We start from the raw sequence: 8036 nt of genomic DNA, 5'->3' as shown, positions 1-8036 counted from the left end.
GGGCAAGGCAGCAATTTCTCCCGTCCCGGGTAAGCGTGTAGCGCTTACCCCGTCCCCCACCCGGGGACCTGTAGAGGGCCCGGGAAATGGCCTGCCTGAAAGGAGGGAGAAATTGCATTGCTAGGAAGGGCGGGGCGGGAGAAATTACTCTCGGGCCGCCCGATAACAACATAACGATGTGGCTTTCTTTCTAGGTCTGCACTAGGCTTTCGCCTGCCCATAGGATCTGCAAGGACAGGCGGGTTGATTTCTCGATTTTCTGTCCTCACCGAGTGTATTCGTCAAGAATAACATCCGAGCCTCGGCTCACCCCAAAGCAGCAAGCAAAAAGGGAAAATCGAAAGAACTCTGATTGATTATTATTATACGATAATCAAAGAATTATTGATGCTGATTCTGAAATTTGGAAAGTCAATTCCTTGCTTGAGAAAGGGCCACGAAGCCTCCAGTCATTGATTCACTATCGCTCGATGGGTTAGATTCAGTGAATGGTTGGCGAAACGAGTAACTCCGGCTATCTCGGATTGGATCAAGAAGAGCCAACATCTCAGGATTGAGAAAAGCAAGGATCTCAGCTCCCTCGATCTCGTATTCATTCTTGTTTCTATGTCGATGTCGCTAAAGCTCTGTCTCTGAGTAGAGGGTCCCCCGAGGAGGGGCCCCGTGGGGGTGGTGGGTCCGAATCTGCTGCACGTAGCGCTTCTTTGAACTTCTGGCCAATCTATATACGAATATTCAAACGAAATCTGAGCACCCGACCTCAGGCCCGGGAACTCAACGCTCTATATGCGAAATTCTCTGTGTAAGGTCCCGCAATGCTATCACGTATCAATTGTAAGGCTTGCTTGGAAGGCCATGAATGAAGTACCGATTGAAAGGCCGTAAATGAAGAAGGGGCAGTGGTCAACTTTATTTACAAATCTGTTTCTATTCCGGGTCCAACCGCCCGCTGGGAACCAGGTTCTACCACAAGAAAATGCTACGCCTTTTCCCCCACCAAGTTCCCCCGGGCCCTAAGAACAAGCCCAGGAAGCGAATGGGTCGGACGATGTGCCTAGTGAAGCCGAGCCCTCAAGGGAGAAAGGAGAGATACGGGAAATTGCGTATGTAATAACTTGAATTGACTGGTACCCGTCAACCCGATAGAACATAAGCAGCGAGGTAAAGATCTCTTCATGCTTGCATGGAGTCAGTGGTTCAAACCTAGCAGCCCCGGGACTGGGTTTCCGGGATTGGATGTTCGAAACTAGCTTGTTTCACGGTGGGGAGCGCGCTGTTTGCAAAAACTGACCAAATTCCGGTGACTAGACTAGAAAAGGTTAGGAAACTGCCTCATCACCCCCTACCATCCACAATCGGCTAACCTAAAGTACTGGCTTGCCGGTAGCCTCGGTTCTACTGCTAAGCTTTCGGGTAGGCTCCGGGGTGGCAGGAGTGTGCCCAGTTTTGTCTGGTCAGAGGTGACCAGGCCCGCCGCGTAGCGCAGCTCTAGTGACCTGGTCTCTTCGATTTTGTGTGCATGCCTGAGTTGAGCGCACCTATGTAGCCGTCCGTAGCGTAGTCGACCAGGAGGTTGGCTACCAGCAATTCCGAAGTCGGGATCAATCACTTTACCAATTACCACGGGTGCGTTCCCCGAACTTGTTGAGCCTCGTGGATACCTGGTTATTTACCTGCATTTTTACCTCAAGAAACATATGTCTCTGCCCCGCCCTTCCAGCTCCCTCCGCTTGAACAACTTCTTTTTCTTCTCTTTCAAGCCCACCCCACCCTTGCTTCGGGTTTGCTTGCCGAGGGGCGGGCCAATAAAATTCGGACGAAGGGAAAGATGCAAGCACTCTCCCGCCCGAATTCCATCAGTTACATTTTTTTGCTTATCTGAACTTTTCACAAAGCTGCTTTTTTTCAACAATTTGCTTATTTGAAACTTCCCAGTGGCAATTTGATATATAGAAGGAATCCTTGGGGCCGAGCTGGAGGAAACGGCTGAAAAAAAGCCAATCGAGTTGGTCGGCTCGTTCCCGGGGAAAAATGGCTACACAGGGCCGTACCGGCGAACCATGGCCTTTTGCCAAAGCCAAGGCGAACGCGCGAAACCCGTGCCGAAAGGCGATAATCTTCGTTTGCTTCTTTACGTAAGCATGGATCGATAATCTTCGTTTGCTTTTTTACTGCTTTCCTACCGAACTGCAGGACGGGAACGAACTGTAGGACGGAAGGAAGGACGGGGCGGATAGGACTTACCCCATCCTATCGAACTGTCCTATCGAAAGGTTTTTCGGAGAGCACGGTACAATGAGAGTTGTAGGCCGTGTTCGGAGGGGAGTCATTGTCTATCGCCGGCCTCCGTGGTAGAATCATTCAGGTAGGCCTGAGAGACGGTAGCTTACCCTGTGGCGGATGCCAGCGGTTCGAGTCCGCTTAAGTATGGAAGAATCTTGATCCCCTCAACTAGCAGAAATGTGGAACCGCCAAAGGGAAGGGAGAAACTCCCCGCCTTCGGGCTTTATTGTTTTGTGCTTTTTTTATTGGCACACGGACGCTGAGGTACCCCTTCGGGTTCTGCTGAGGTACCCCTTCGGGTTCTGCTGAAACTACACGGCTGGAGGTTGAGCGGGAAATATTGATGTTACCTCCGGTGCATTGAGCGTTGAGTAAGCGAAACGCTCAATGCACCTCCTAGGATACTTTCCGCAGATTGAAGAATTTTTACGGGCTTTATTCAATTTGATTCCGGATTCCAAAGTAAAAATCAACTGAATTAAACCAGCATATTCCTGGAAATTCCAGTGGAACCGGGGCTTCCCTTCGGGATCTACCCGTCTTTGGGTTACAGTAGAACCCGGGGAAAAAGGGAAGCAGGGTACTTATCCAGGGCAAAAGTGAAGACAAGGTTCTTGTTGGTCGGATGGTTTCCCATCCTTAAGCGAAGTCGCCGCGTCACGGCCAGAACCCTCGACTCCGTACCCTGTAGCCTTGGATGGCTGCCGGTCCCCGCAGCCATCCACGAGAGCCAGGGAGGCCAGGCATTCTGCTGCCACGAATCCTACCGCTTCACTGGCGTGAAAGCTTTGGCTCTTCGGATCGATCGCCCCATCGTCCAGGCGAAAATCAATGCAATGCATTGATTATTATTATACGATAATATTTTCATCATTGATGCTGATTCTGAAATCCGGGAAAGCCCTTCCCTTCCCTTCCCTTCCCTTCCCACGGATCGGAATGTGTCCGATCAATATATTTCGCCACACGAAGTGATTAGTAGTAGAACGGAGGGTTACTCAGACGTTTTCGTTTAAGCCGTATGAGGTTGAATACCCACGTACAGTTTGTATGGGGGGGGGTCGTAGAAGCCCGCCTATCTTGATAAAGTATACGATTGGTTCGAAGAGTGTCTTGAGATTTAGGCGATTGCTGATGACATTACCAGTAAATATGTTCCTCCTCATGTGAACATTTTTCATCGGAATCACATCGACTCGTTTTTTGGTTCAGGTAGCTACTGGTTCCGCCACGACCTCTCACTATCGCCCGACCGTTACAGAAGCTTTTTCCTCAGTTCAATATATAATGACCGAAGTGAATTCTGGATGGCTAATTCGATCTGTTCATTGATGGTCAGCAAGTACGACGGTTTCAATGATGATTCCACACGTATTTCGTGTCTATCTCACAGGAGGGTTCAAAAAACCTCGTGAATTAACTTGGGTTACTGGTGTAATTCTAGCCGTACCAACTGTATCTTCTGGTGTAACCGGATATTCCTTGCCTCGGGACCAAATCGGTTACTGGGCAGTTAAGATTGTAACCGGCGTACCGGAAGCCATTCCTCTAATAGGATCTCCGTTGGTGGAGCTACTACGAGGAAGTGTTAGTGTAGGTCAATCTACATTGACTCGTTTCTATAGTTCACACACTTTCGTCTCACCGCCTCTCACAGCTGTTTCTATGCTAATGCACTTCCCGATGATCCGTAAACAAGGCATTTCGGGTCCCTTGTAATGAAAATCTATAATCCAGCGGATGGGTGGTATTGATTGATCTATCCGCGGGAGGACCCCAATCTACAAGATGAGGGGTTATTTTTTCCTTGCCACTAGTCTTTCTCACCAAGAGAAATAGAAGACTCCTTAGTGGACCGAATTCCTATCTCGAATTGTCGAGGGAAATGAATTGAAGTGTCTGGAGGCGGAAGATCGGATTATGGGAGTGTGTGACTTGTATCGAAACATAGGCTATGCAGATCTTCTACCGAATGCTGCCACACTAAGGTATGTGTCTCCGCTCCAACTCTCCCCAACCTCATAATTGGGGTTTAAAACTTGGATATGAAAACACTTCCTATGAGGTGTTTTGGGGAATGCTTCCTATGGTCGAACTCATCCTTAAGGCTCCGTCTAATCCCATGCATACCCGAGTCACAGGCAGTTTCACCCCTTCAAACATATGGTTTTCAAAATGCATCCACTTCCTCTGCATTTGGTACGATGCGGAGAAACAACCGTCGGAGTAAGAGAACGATCCGGGGGAAGAGGAAGCCGAAGTTGTAACAAGTTAAGATCCCGCACAGGTACTGTTTCTCAAGAGTCTCGTATCTGTGGGTAGATACGACGCGTGTGTGGGATACGAGATCATCCAAGAAGCTTCTTGAGGAGAAATTTCTTAAGCTCACTCGGATAATAAGCTATTCCGTAGAATAACTCTCCGTTTTTCAAGGGTTCTCGCTTCGGGAAGTATCAGAGATTATTATGAAGTTACGACTCCTCCGGTTCCCCAATGGAATTTGTAAACGGAAATATTCGAGGATTCGCTTGAGCCGGCTGATAAGAAATCTCCACGTCCGATTCTACCGGGGGAGTGAGAAGTCTATCCCAATAACAAAAAAACCTGACCCGAGTGATCCTGTTTTAAGAGCAAAACTAGCCAAGGGTATGGGACACAACTACTACGGAGAACCTGCTTGGCCCAACGATCTCTTATATATATTTCCCGTAGTAATCTTAGGAACCATTGCATGTACCGTAGGTTTGGCAGTTCTAGAACCATCGATGATCGGTGAACCAGCGAATCCCTTTGCAACTCCCCTAGAGATACTACCCGAGTGGTATTTCTTTCCCGTGTTTCAAATACTCCGTACAGTTCCTAATAAATCATTGGGTGTCCCTTTGATGGCGTCGGTACCGGCAGGTTCGTTGACCGTGCCTTTTCTCGAGAATGTGAATAAATTTCAGAATCCATTTCGACGTTCAGTAGCTACAACGGTTTCTCCGATTGGTACTGCAGTAGCTATTCGGTTAGGCATCGGAGCAGCTTTACCCATCGATGGATCTTCAACTTCGGGACTATTTTAGGATCGATCTGGCACCAAAAAAAGCCGATCCTCCATGTGGTAAATAGTCGATCTGGGGTGGGATCGTTTCGATCCAAGACCCCCCCAGATCCAGTCAGATAACTAACTGTCTCCTCCTCCCGTGGCGTGATAAACAAACAAAGTTAACTCGTCTACCCCGATTCTTACCGATACCGATCCTCCACTGGTTTCGGTTTACCCCCTAAGGGGTAGAATGAGGAATGGGTTGGGAACTAGGTAAAATATATTTGAGTATTTACCCATCTTTTTTCCAATCAACATACGATTTGTTCTTGGGTAATTCTATATCGAAACGTTCCCATAAAGTTTTCAATACTTAATCTACAGATTTTCTTCCAAAGTTCTTGATTTTCTCTAAATCTTCCTGACTGTAATTCAGTGGGTCCCAGATCGTACGTATACCAACTCGTTTAAGACAGTTATAAGTCTTAACAGGCAATTCTAGTTGATCAATGAATGTATGTTTAAGCACAAACTCTCGCGTCGATTCATCCATATCGTTTGGAGGATAAGAAAAGTCCGTCGGATTGGAAGAATCCTCGCCACCTCCAGTAGAAGAAGTATTATTCTCCCCCATATGTGGAAAAGGAATGAATAAATTTGTTGAATTTCTATATTCCGATCTGCATAGCCGAGAATGTTTACGGTTCGAATCCGTATAGCCCTAATCTTTAGTGATGGGTCGGTCCCGTCCATCGCAGCGGAACTGATTGAAATTTCCTTTACGGGTTTACGCTAGAAGGGAGGGGGGGATTCATTAAGCCCCCACCTCGAGGGAAAACCCTATTCAAGCGAGCAAGGTAAAACCCTAACCTATTTGTTCTCTGCTTCCAAACCTCGAAATACAAATGATGTCGAATAAAGGCGCTTGCGGAGGTCCTCTCGGGAAGGGGTAAAGCAGCCCGTTACCTGTCATGTTGATATTATATATCTAAGTCGATCATCTCCATCGGGCCCGGAACGGGGACCCCCCCGCCCCTATCCGCGCCCTCCGCATCAGACTCGGGAACGATTTCGCCGCCCGCAATCCCGGCCAGTTCCCCGTATAACCGCTGCGTGTGATCGATATCTTGGGCAATCGGTTCCAAGAGTTGGAGCATCTGGGCTCCGCTCTCGGGCAGGGGGCCCTCGCCCCTATCCGCGCCCTCCCTCCTGGCACTGCCGCCACTTCATCTTTCCCTTTCTGTATCGGCCTGCGGCCCCGCCACAGTCTAAGTAAAAGAGAGATAATTCCCAGGGCAATCCCAACAGGAAGAAGGGAGTCATGGTGCCGGAGAACAGCCGCGGCAACTCCGAGGAGAAGAGGTAGACCCGGTGGTTCGCTAACCGAAGAGGCGCTTCCTCCTCCTGTTCCCCCCCCAGCTGGGGCTTCCTCTGCATCCACGGCCTGCTCTGTATGCGGGGCTTCCTCGATTCCGGGTTCATCTATGCCTGCGGCGGGGGCACCCGCTAAGGGATAAAGTGACTGCGCGGCCGCGGGGAGCAATGTTAACAAACGCCCGTGGTAGTATGCTAGCAGGCTCGCATACTCGGCTATCCGTCCTGAGTAATAAGACCGGAGGAAGGAAGGGCTTGAGCTTCCAACCTCCTCAAGCAGGGCCTGCGCAAGCTCTTCCGGCTTTGCCGCCCCGGGGCGGCCGGAAAGCACATCATTCGCCGTATCCACACCCCCTGCGCATTCAGAGAAGCTACGGATTAGGGGGAAAAGTACGCCGGGGGCAAACGTTGGGGCCATACCCCCGATTTGTTCCAGAAGGTGCTGGATCTCCCGCGTTTCCTCCGGCCCCAAGGGGTACCCCCCGGTTATAGCTTCGGCGATATGATTCCGCACGTGCGCTCCCAGGCTTACTGCAAACTCGTAGAAGTCCCCTCCCGCCGGAAAACGCCCTCCCGAACACTCCCTTGCAATATGATTTGCATCAACCCAATCGAGGGCTAGGGCAGCCCGGGCATCTTCTAAGGGTACATGTGCAAACTTTTCCATCACAGGAGCATGTTGTTGCCCCATTTCCTTAAGAAACGAAAGCCGCGGCTTTTCGCCGGTTAGCTCCCTATGCTTGAGCATTGCCAGATGCGTTACACCGCGCCGGGGGGAAAGATTGTGGGGGCTCCAGGGTGAAGAGGTGGGCAATAAGTTAGCCGTTCGGCCCTTCTGGGCGGAAGATCCAGAGGAATAGAACCTGTAAAGTGAATGACGAAAAAAATGACTACATAATGGTGTTGTGCGGTGGCAATAAAGCGATAGACCCCTTGTTTTTTCCGTATTTCTCCTGAAGCCACTCCATGAAGAAGAAGTCTCCCCTTCTGTGTTAGCTGAAGTGACGATAACCACCTTGAACTCTCAAAGATGCGCAAGGATCTCGAAATTCTCTTTCAGTTACGGAAGTTCCTTCGACGAAAAAGTTGTGGCCATTGAGAAATGAAATAGAATAGAGTTTCTCTATATTTCGACTGGATAATGGAAAGAGATAATCATACCGAGTTTCTCTGAAAATTTGTACGTAATATGCCCCCGCGAAACGCTCTATGCTAAGTAAGTGACATATGCTTTTCCCTCTGACTCTTGATTCAATAAAAATTTTTTGAATGGAAACGATTTTTTGGTTAAAGCTCTGCTTCACGTCTTTATGCGTTTTTGACCACGAGGATTCTCTATGGCTAATTT

This window comes from Dipteris shenzhenensis, unplaced genomic scaffold, assembly GCF_047967505.1.
Source record: "Dipteris shenzhenensis isolate YYH24624 ecotype China unplaced genomic scaffold, Dip_SZ_1.0 scaf0077, whole genome shotgun sequence".
Taxonomy (NCBI): domain Eukaryota; kingdom Viridiplantae; phylum Streptophyta; class Polypodiopsida; order Gleicheniales; family Dipteridaceae; genus Dipteris; species Dipteris shenzhenensis.
This window is presented reverse-complemented; position numbering follows the sequence as displayed.